This window comes from Triticum aestivum, chromosome 6D (assembly GCF_018294505.1).
Source record: "Triticum aestivum cultivar Chinese Spring chromosome 6D, IWGSC CS RefSeq v2.1, whole genome shotgun sequence".
Classification (NCBI taxonomy): domain Eukaryota; kingdom Viridiplantae; phylum Streptophyta; class Magnoliopsida; order Poales; family Poaceae; genus Triticum; species Triticum aestivum.
The window spans coordinates 170,439,173-170,450,851 of record NC_057811.1 but is presented as its reverse complement, the minus strand read 5'-3'; the positions used below and the strand labels follow the sequence as shown (position 1 = coordinate 170,450,851).

At 45.7% G+C, this 11,679-nt stretch overlaps 1 pseudogene; it reads right to left on the bottom strand.

The window, feature by feature from the left end:
• Nucleotides 1-4,560: 4,560 nt before the first annotated feature.
• LOC123141396 (uncharacterized) lies at nucleotides 4,561-6,155 on the bottom strand (annotated as a pseudogene).
• Between the last annotated feature and the right edge of the window lie 5,524 nt (nucleotides 6,156-11,679).

Sequence of the window (11,679 nt, the reverse complement as noted above, 5' to 3'; positions counted from 1 at the left end):
TACATTTTTTCAAATACTTGTTCAACACTTTTCAAATACTTGTTGAACATTTTTCAAACACTTATTCAACATTTCTATATACATGATCAACATTTGATTAAATACTTTTTCAACATTTTTCAAATACTTATTCAACATTTTTGAATTCTTTATATTTTCTAAATCCTTGTTCAACATTTTTCAAATACATGTTCAACATTTTCTGAACGCTTGATTAACATTTTTCAAATACTTGTTCAACATTCCTTCAAACACTTGTTCAAAAAAATTCAGAATGCTTGATTAACATTTTTTCAAGTACTTGTTCAACATTTTTCGATTGCTTGATCAACATTTTTAAAATACTTAATCAACATTTTTCAAACTGCTTGATTACAATTTTCTAAGTACTTGATTAACATTTTTCAACGACTTGCTCAACATTTCTTCAAATACTTGTTCAACATTTTTCAAAATGCTTGATTAACATTTTTTCAAGTACTTGTTCAACATTTTTCAAATGCTTGATCAACATTTTTCAAATACTTGTTCAACATTTTTCAAAATGCTTGACTAACATTTTTTCAAGTACTTGTTCAACATTTTTCAAACACTTCTTCAGCATTTTTCGAATGCTTGATCAACATTTTTCAAATACTTGTTCAGCATTTTCCTGAATGCTACATTAACATTTTTTAAATAGTTGTTCAACATTTTTCTCCAAATACTTGTTCAACATTTTTTTGAATACTTGATAATATTTTTCAAATACTTGTTTAACATTTTTCAAATACTTATTCAACATTTTCTAAATGTATTGTGTAGAATTGTTTTAATATATATATTGAAAGTATAAACAGAAATACAAAATAAAACAAAAAACGATACCGAAGAACGTTAAAAAGACAGAAAAACAGGCTGTGGCCGCGCTCACGCGTTAGCCGGCCCATCTGGGCTCCTCCAGACGCGAGGCTGCACCCTTTGCTCGCTTAAAGCGAGAAATAGGGGTGCCCCATACTACGCTCGTCACGCTACGCATGTAGGCACGCCAATTTCTGTTCATTTTTCTGTCGTTTATATTTCAAAATATATTCACGTGAAATTCAAAATATGTTAATGTTATGTTAGGAAAATTTTCATGCAACTTTTAAAAATGTTGATAGCATATAAATATTCATGCATTTATAAAATGTTGTGACATTTTGTTTGAAAAATGTTCATGTAATTCAAAAGAAATAGTTTATGTCATTGCAAAACAATTGTACGTGTTTCAAAAATATATTCATAACATTTCTACAAAAAAATTATGCAAAGTAAAAAATGTTTTTGTAGTTTCAAAAAATATTTCGTACCATTAAAAATTGTTTCTAACATTTAGATAAAATGTTCAGCCATTCCAAGAAAATGATCGTGGCATTTTAGAAAACTTTATACAATGTAAAAAAATGTTCATGTCTAAAAAGAATGTTCAATGCGTACTTAAAAATGTTTAAAATTTATTTTAAAAAATGTTCAACATGTATTTGAGAAATGTTCAACGTGTATCAAAAATAGTTACACGTCTATAAACAAATGTAAAGCGAGTATTGAAAAAGTCGATATGTACTCAAAAAGGAAAAGGATAAAAATAACAAGAAAAAAACTAAAGAAAAACAAAAGATCGAAACAAAGAAAACCTATGAAAAATATGAAGATCAACAAAAATCACAAAAGACAAAAAAAAACTTGGAAGCTTCTAAAATCGAACCGAACCGGTCCATAGAAGCTTCCCAAAAACGCTCCTTCCAGCTATAATGTCGGGTTGGCCCGCTAACTGTAGGATTGAAAGTATGTCTAGAGGGGGGTGATTAGACTACTTGACCAAATAAAAGTTTTTTTTTAATTTTCCTTGTAGGCAAGTTTTAGCAGTTCTACCAAGACAAGTATCACCCTACACATGCAGGTTTAAGAGTTGATTAGCGGAAAGTAAAGACTTTGCATATGAACGCAAATGAGGGATCGGAGATATCAAATGCAATGAAGACATGGCGACTTTTGACGTGGTTCCAATAGGTGATGCTATCATACATCTACGTTGACGGAGACTTCAACCCACGGAGAGAAATGCCTGCGCGAGTCCACGGAGGGCTCCACGCACAAAGGGTCCACGAATAAGCAACCTTGTCTATTGCACCATGACTTACGCCCACGAAGGACTAGCCTCACTCGGGGTTGATCTTCATGAATTAGGCGATCTACTTGCCCTTACAAACTCCTTGGTTCAACTCCACATGATCTTGGAGACTCCCAAGTGATACCTAACCAATCTAGGAGACACCACTCTCCAAAAGGTAATAGATTTTGTTGTCGATGATGAACTCCTTGCTCTTGTGCTTCAAAAGTTAGTCTCCTCAACACTCAATCACTCTCTCACAGATTTCGCTTGCGGTAGGAGAAATATTGGAGTGAAAAGCAACTTGGGAAGGCTAGAAATCAAGGTTCAAATGGTTGGATTGGAATGCCTTGATCTCAACACAAGTGTAGGTGGTTCTCTCTCAGAAAATGAATGTGGAAGTGTAATTTCATCCTGGTTGCTCTCTCTGATAATAGGTGGTGGTGGAGGGGTATATATAGCCATCACCAAAATCCAATCATTGCAAACTTTAAGCACAACTCATTGACATCAGAAAGAATTCTCGGTGAGACCGGTCAGCGTAAAGATTCGAACGTAGGCTTTACGGTGAGACCGAACGAATCCACCCGGTGAGACCGATTTGTGATGACCTAAGCAGATATCTCGTTTCAGTAGTTCCAAAGTAAACACGATGGGTTACAGAAACTTGGTCGCTGCACTTCGGTGGGACCGAATGCCATCTCGGTTGTACCGAGTTTCTAGGGTTTGGCTTATGGCTCTGTCTTGGTTAACCCAGTGGGTTCGAATGTAAGTGCTTCGGTGGGACCGAGTTTGACTTAGGATTTTAGGCTGATGGAATATGGAAAAGTGGTCGAGGGTTTTTGAAGTAATATCTTCAAGCACTTGAGCAAATGACTCATGATCAAAACCTCACCCCCTTTTAATAGTATTGGCTTTCCTATGGACTCAATGTGATATTTGATCACTTAACCAAAAAAGAGGAGTCTTGAAGCTTTTGCCAATATGTGTCCTTAGCATTTTGAGGGGTCCACAATCACATGTCCTTACCATGCCAACATTGAACTTTCCTGAAATTATCTTTGAATAGGCATTAGTTCAATGATATGTTGTTACTGATTACCAAAATCATCCAGGGATTAGTTACACTTTCACTAATGAAGTGCGAGACGTGAGACGGAAGGAACTCTTCGTACAGGCGAGATATAGGCCTGGATGTCAAACAAGAATTCATGTGATGTGCAATTTTCTTGTTCAATGTAAAAAAAAGATAGGGCATGTACATTGGTTGTCTTAAGCCCCCCTACAGCTAGAAAACTGCTTATCGGTTGGGTTGCATTAATGACGGACAGAGTGTGGCACTCATCACTGATAATCTTGTCATTTATCAGTGGAAGACACGAAGTCAAGCCCGCCAGTGGTACATACTAGTAGCAGGCTCCACGTTACACCCATCATTGCATGAGAATAGTGAGAGTATGGTAAGAATGGGAAAGTCGTAGAGTACAAGTTATTTGACACTAGTACTTGGGCAATCCAGCGTGCCAAGATGGTGACTTCTGATTGGACGATGCGACCTTACCTTAATTGATGAGGTGTCTCTGATCCACCATGCACACCCAACGTGCACCCACAAATCATCTCTTCTCCCTTATCTTTCTCTCCCTTCTCTTCTTTCTCCCAATGACACACACACACTATTGTCGCGAACGAGCTCTTCCCTCTTTCATCCGGTCAATCTGCTTGAGCTCAAAATGATTTATGCATGCCCTACTACTATACTCCCGCGTACGCCTGCTCGAGCTAGAGGGAGACCGACAGCAGGGTCCGACGACACCTCCTCCAGTGGAGGTTCTCCCCATCCGCGAACTCGAGGGCGACTATATATGCCGCTATTGCTCGCCCACTGTCCCTGCAGATGGGCTGCATGGGGGAAGCGCGGGGATGTTGCGCATGTGGTGGCCAATGTCGTCCATCTCCATCAGATCGAGAACGGCAATGACGTCGTCGCCGCCACCCTCTCCTTCCTCCCTTCTTTTCGAATTATCAAAAATTGTCACGAGTTGGTTGCCGCATCCCGCGCCTTTTCTCCATCGAGGAGGAAACTAGAGGAATCGCCGGTAGTGAGCAACACCGCCTTTATTAAAAAAAAGTGCATAAGAAAATATACTAGTGGCGTGAAATGATTTGGGTTCGTCACTGTTATATTTTAGTTACTAGTGGTGGGCAGGAACCCACGCCCACCACTGGTAACAAATTATTAATGGCGGGCACGGCGGAGAGGGTGCCTTGCCCATCGCTAGTAGGCATTTTGCGCCCGCAGCTGGTAGCCAGTTTTGCAGTAGTGCACGCAATATAGGTAAGACAATAAAAATGATGTACAATGGTTATCTTTTAGTGTTATCTCTTATAACTAGATATCCTCAAATATGTGACGAAACATACGTTGCTAAGAGAATATCATCTCTTAGTTAAGAGAAGGCAGAGGTACAGTTAACGTCTTCCAACAGCTAGTGACATACTGAGGGTGGCACCTCTCCGAGACTACACGAATTCCTTGGTGCACATTCAACCCAATAAGCAGTTTGAGTTGAGCGCTTAAGCAATGAGCAGAGCAGCTGTCTAATTAACACGGATGCAACAACAACGCACTAGGGCCAGCCAGCTTAGCGTTCTAGGCGCGCTTTGGCGGCCGCGCGCGCACGCTGACGACGGCGACGTCGTCGATCACTGGCCCGCAGAGCGAGCTCATGTCGTCGGTCCTGGTGTTGTAGAAGGAGCTGAAGAAGACGACGCGCGTGCGGGACGACGTGGCGCGGAACGGGAGCACGGCGCGCTTGGCGGCGCCGCCCTGCCCCGCCGACTCGTACGGCACCTTGGTCGACTCCCTGCCGGCGTAGGCCTCCACCATGAGCGACCCGCGGCACGTGTTGCTGGCGTTGCCCACGCTGAAGGACAGCGCGTACTGCCTCCCCGGCACGGTGCGGATCACCTGCGCGATCGCGCTCTCCCTCCCCGCCAGCAGCTCCACGGCCCGGCGCCCCCGGGGCACCGCGAAGTGGTCGCTGTCGATGTACTTGACGGCCTTGAGCGACTCCACCATCCACCCCGGCAGCGGCGAGTGCTCGTCCACCATCCGCGACGGGATCAGCACCCCCCACTTGGTCCCGGGGATGATGTACGGCCCCTCCTCGAAATCACCATTCTTCACCAGGTTCTCTATAGATCAGACGACCGATGTTACACGGCGTAGGGAAGGAATCAAACCATGACATGGACAGAGTGCACGAGCGCTCACTGTTGGTGCGGCGAGGCGGGGTGAGGGTCTTGATGGCGACGGAGTCGATGAGGGGCCCGCAGGCGGGGTCCTCGGTGACGCCGGGGTTGTGGACGACGACCTCGACCTCGTCGGCGGTGGCGTCCCAGGCCCAGGAGTAGGAGTCCCAGCCGTTGCTGCTGTACATGGTCTGCATGACCAGCACGCCGGACTGGCCGGACGCGGACACGTTGAGGCGCTCCGCCTGTGCACACGTCCTCGCCGCGCTGAAGGTGAGGCTGTAGCGCGCGCCGGGGACGGCCCCGCGGAGGCGCTACGCGATGGACGCCTCGTTGCCCAGGCGCACGGCGTACGCGCCCTCGGGCCTCGGGGACGACGAGCACCATGTCCCCCTGCTTCCGCCCCGACGGGATGTACTCCACGAACCCCGACGTCCGCCACGACGGGATCGACGACGCGCCCACCACCTGCGTCCCGCGCAGCTGCGACGGCTGCGGCCCGCGCTCGAAGTTGCCGTTCGCCAGCAGCCCTGCGACCACCCACACCATCGAACTCATCAGCTCAGCTCAAGAAACATCCATCAACACAAGCGTAGCGGTAGAAACGATAAGTGAGGACGTTACCATCGGTGATTCCTAGCGCCAATCTGCAGGTTGCACAGAGCAGCAGGAGCACTAGCCCGGACATGGCGGACCTTGCCATCTTTGGCTCCAATGCGCAAGAAACGCGGAGACGAAGAGCACCGGACCCCGTCCCCGAGTCGTGGTAGTTCTGAGCTTCTGATGTCCAGTGTGGCCTAGCTCTAGCCCTTTTAAACGCAGACACACACATAGGAATGGGTTGCGCCTTCCCAAACTGCCCCCGGATGTGCGCACGGTTAACCGGCTAGCTAGGATGTTTAGGTCCTGTAACGGACAAGCGGTCTTCATGGTACAGTGCAGGGTCAACAACATGAGTCCATGTTCTTCTTTCTCCAAAAAAAAAAGGGTTCTTCCGCTAGTGTAGAATTGTGTAATGACACAGTTTTGGTTTTACAAATATACCTTCGAAATGCAAGAACTAATCATCAATGCAATGCAAGGATGAATAATGCGACAAGGGTGGTTACCTATGCCAAATAAAAGAGAAGTAACTATTGTCAACCCACTTGTGCTGTTTCGGAAAAACCCTAGGACCTGGTCTGCCAAATCGGATGATGGCGGCACTGCGGTGTCGTTTCTCTTTTGGGAGCATCGTTTGTGGAGCAGCGCTAAAGGCAGAGGCGGAAGATGGAGCGACTTCATCTTGCATGAAGTTTCGGTGGAGATGTCAAGTCATGTCTGGCCGCAGGTGCTATGTTGTGTCATGCCTATTCGACATGTGCTACGCATGGCAGATTTTCCAGAGTCTTCGCGTCTGGATGGACGAGCGCAGGGCGGTGGCGCCGCTGGGTGCCGTGGCAACGTCGACGGATGGCTGGACTGGCAAGGATGATGAGGATCTCTCTCCTGAAGATGGGTCAGCGATTCAATGATGGTGGCGACTTTTAAAAGGTGTACATGTGGTGTACGCTTTAGGTCTGCTGCATCGGCTGTTGGTTCCGATAGGTTATGTGGATGGATCGACGATGACACCGGTTTTAGATATGAGGAGTAAGAGCACTTCACATTATCAAGTTTGTAGGTGTAACTGATGGCTCGGTGTATATTCTTGTCAGATCTTTATTGAATAATTAATAAAGATAGTTGTATGTATCTATTGATGCAAAGGTTGAGATTTTAACCTTTTTAAAAAAAAATGTAATTTTGTCCCTCAAGTTTGCAAGTGATCGGTGCCTTGCTTTTTAGGCGCTATTCTTACCCCTCGTGTGCCAAAGCCTGACACATTTCGTCAAAACAAGAAACGAGGAGAAAACACGCCATGGCAAGTGAGGATAGCGAAAACCAATGACCTTGGCGGTTTTCCTCTCATTTTTAAGTTTGGAGAAATATGTCTGTCCCTGGTTCTAACACTCGAGTGTTAAAATTGTGTCAAAGCCTGGGAGGACAAATGGCTAGGAAATGCCATACTCCGAGAACAATATCTGGCTCTATACAACATTGTGCGTCATAAGGGTGGTACTATCGCCACGGTAATGGAATCATTTCCGCCAAATGTGACGTTTAGAAAAGATTTAATTGGACCCAGACTTCAATCATGGTATATCCTGCTCCAGCGGTTGTCCACGGTGCATTTGTCACATGGGTCTGATGTATTTTGATGGAACCTACATGGGAATGGACAATTCTCAGTGGAGTTTATGTATAAAGCGTTAATTCAGTCTGATGTGCCAGTTGATAATATTAAGAAGATCTGAAAGATGAAGATACCTCTAAAGAATAAAATATTTGCATGGTATCTTCGTCGCAGAGTCATTCTTACTAAAGATAACCTTATTAACAGAAATTGGCATGGAAGCCCGCAATGTGTCTTTTGTCACCATGATGAGACAATAAAACATTTATTCTTCCAATGCAAGTTGGCTCGTTCTATATGGTCAGTCATCCAGATAGCTTCTGGCTTGTATCCTCCTTGTAGTGTTGCTAATGTATTTGGCAACTGGTTACATGGGATAGATTACAGGTTTAGAACTATTCTTAGGGTCGGAGCGCTTGCCGTTATTTGGTCGCTTTGGCTATGTAGAAATCATAAGGTGTTTAACGATAAAAGTACTTCTCTGATGCAGGTTATCTACAAGTGTACCGGGACTCTTCATTTATGGTCATCTCTACAACGTGTGAAGAATCGAGGCCTGTTTACGGAGGTGTGTACACGATTGGAGGATACGGCGAGGGATACTTTTACCCAACATGTGTGGCAGCATGATCTTAGGATTGGCCCACCTCCGCTTTAGGCGTTATACATACTCTGTTTCTTTGTATTTCGCCTTTTTAATTTTCGTTTGTGTGAGAGAACTTGTTTAGCTGTGTGCATCATAGTTATGCAGAGGCCGAGTGTAATACTTAAACCTTTTAAATAATAAAGCGCCCTTTTTTGAAAAAAAATACGTCAAAGAAAAAGGTGAGGTATTGACTGCTTGTAACAGTGTAGCTTGAGGAACCAGTAACATATTTTGTATGTAAAAAAGTAGTCATCAGTCTGGTTTTAACCTCTTTTTCAAAACAAAACAAAACTGTCATCACAGAAGCTGCTTTGTTTTAGTCAGATCTGAGTTGAACTTGAATGTTATTGACAAATCGAGCAGTCATCCGTCCATGCCTCGCGAGATCCAACAGGATACATACATGTTCTAGTATGGTACTGCCCCCCGGAGTTGGCCTAAAAGTTACCTGATCTGCATACCCATTTGGCTCGTGTTTGGACAGCTCGTCCCCATTTATTGCCAAGGCCTACCACCTTCAACTGTCGGGCTGTTATGCAAAGATCTGCTAGCATTTGGACACGGTTACACTAAAGTAAGGCTACTTGATCCACGCGTACGCATGTTTCACGTTCACGACAGCAATTCTATCAGTAGATGTCAAAAATGCTCTTATATTATGGAATGAAGGGAGTAACTTGTAACCATGAAGTCCCTCCATTCTGTAATTCAGAGCTGATTGTGTTGAGCATATATTTTTTTTTTGCGAATCATGTTGAGCATAGTTATTCCGTCATTAATGTGCAGGACCTCCGTTTGGGCACTATTAACATGCCAGAAGTGCTCTGTTATTGTTGCTCCTGCCATCGCTGGAAGAAGCTTTGATGTTCTGTCATGGGACTGATCTAATGGCGAAAACTAAGAGAAAGCATAGAGCATCACAGCGAGCCATTGCATGCCCAGCTCTGAGCACGCCATGTGACCATGATGCCAGGACCTTTGTCCCGTCCCGAGGGGCTGCTTGGCCATGTTACTGCTGCCCTATAGCTCTGAACGCAATCCACCGACACTGATCAACAATGTCTTTTTCGAGAGTACGTAAATTGCGTACCATAGTTTGATAGAAGATATAAAGCGTATGTACAAGAGTTTAGATGCATCAAAGCCACAAGTCGGCTGAGGCATGGAGGACACTCTACTCCTACTCCTGCTATCTCACACTACTACTCACACCACACACTAACTCCTTTTCCTCCTGCGAGTGTCCACAAATGTAGTTCTTCAAAGATCTTTGTGACTAGCTCCGTGGCACTCATCCAACTGGAATTATCGCGGAACACTCGGTTGTTTCTTTGTTTCCAGATGCTCCAGCAAACTAGGCTCACCAATGAGTCGAAAGCACGGCGGTGTGTTTTGTGGATGTGTTTGCGAGTAGCACCCCACCAAGTCTCCAGAGTGTTGTTACCATCGGGAATGAGTAGTGTATCTATCCTGCTCCTGGAGAAGGTCGTGAACCATACTTGCTTGGAGTAGGCACATTGAGTCATAATGTGGTCTAAGTTGTCCTCTTCTTGGTCGCAAAGAAAGCAAGACGAAGCTTGTTCTTGCAGACCATGTCGCAGCCTACGGTCAGATGTCCAGACACGGTATTGCAAAGCTAGCCACATGAAGATTTTGATGGGTAAAGGCGCCCAGCACTTCCAGATCCAGCAAGCAAATGCGGCCTTAATTGCTCCCATGAAGAGCATCTTATAAGCCGATGCAGAAGTGTAGACTCCACGTTCGTTCCATGGCCAGATCGCCTCATCTTGCTGGTTGGGGTTGAGCTGCGTGTTCAACATGATCTCCCAAAGCCGGATCAGCTGGATTAGGCCATCTGTGAACAGCTCTCCTGTTATGTCCGATGCCCATCTATGGTTCAGCAACCCATCCTTCACCAATCTCTTGTTAGCGGTTTGGGTGCGAATTAGCTTCTTGATATCTGGTGCAAGATCATTGATCGAGGCCCCATCAATCCATCTGTCCTTCCAAAGTAGCACCTTGTCCCCAGATCCTAATATCCAATGCACCAAGCTGTTGAAAGCTATCTGAACTTGCGGGTCGCATGTCATCGGCAGACCGTGCCAGGGTTTAGAAGGATCAGTGCATCGCAGCCACTCCCAGCGCAGTCTCAAAGCCAGACCATGTCTTTTTAGGTCCATGATGCCGAGGCCGCCCAGCTCTTTAGGTCTACATACCTTTTGCCAAGAGACTAAGCACTGCCCTCCATGAATCTGCTCTCTTCCTTCCCAGAAGAAGGCCCGACATCTCTTGTTCACACACTCGACAGCCCATTTTGGTGCATCTGCCACAAGAAGATGATGTGTCGGCCTAGCCATAATGACTTCATGAACGAGAACCAGCCTGCCCGCGCGAGTGATAAGTCCTCGTTGCCATCCAGGGAGGAAGTTCAAAACGTTGTCCACGATCGGTTGCCACTCCGCTCGAGTCAGCTGCCAAATAGATAGCTGCAGCCCGAGGTATTTGCATGGGAATTTGTCCATCTTCCATGGTAAGGCTGCTGCTACAAGTTCCTTGTCTCCTTCCTCCTCGCGGATCAGAATTGCCGCAGATTTAGCAAAGTTAATTTTCAGTCCCGATGCTGTCCCAAATATGAGCATGGCCTCTTTGACGAACCGGAGATCAGGCAGTGAAGGCCGAATAAACAGCACCACATCATCAGCATATATCGAGATTCTTTGCATCGAGGAGCAGCCTGGCATCGTACTGAGGACTCCCATCTCCTGGCCTTTAGACACGGTCGATGTCAGGACATCCATGGCGATGACAAAGAGAAGGGGAGAAATCGAATCGCCTTGTTTGAGACCTTGGGCATGCATGAATTTCGGCCCCACGTATCCATTGACTACCACTCTAGATGAAGCTGTGGTGAGTAGGGTTGCAATCCACGAAAGCCAAAGATCAGGGAATCCCTTGGCCTTGAGAACTTCAAAAAGGAAGGGCCATGCTATGGTGTTGAAAGCACGAGATATGTCCAGCTTAAGCATAACTCCCTTGGCCTTCCTACGGTGAAGGGATCTGGCCACCTGTCGAACTAGCACGAAGTTGTCATGCAAGTTTCTCCCTTTTATGAATGCCAATTGGTTGGCTTGAACAAGTTCACCCATGCGAGGACATAGCCTTTTGGACAGAAGTTTCGAGCAGATTTTGGGCAAACTGTGCACCAACGTTATGGGCCTGAAGTCTCCAACGTGGCAGGCGTCCGGCCTCTTGGGAATGAGAGTAATCAAGGCCCGGTTGAGCCGGCCAAAGCCATGCCCCTTATCCATGAAGATCTTGTGTATCACTGCCATAATATCATCCTTGATGATGCTCCATGCTTTCTGGAAGAATATTCCAATAAATCCGTCCGGACCCGGGGCACGGTCCGAGGGCATCTCCTTGATAGTAGCC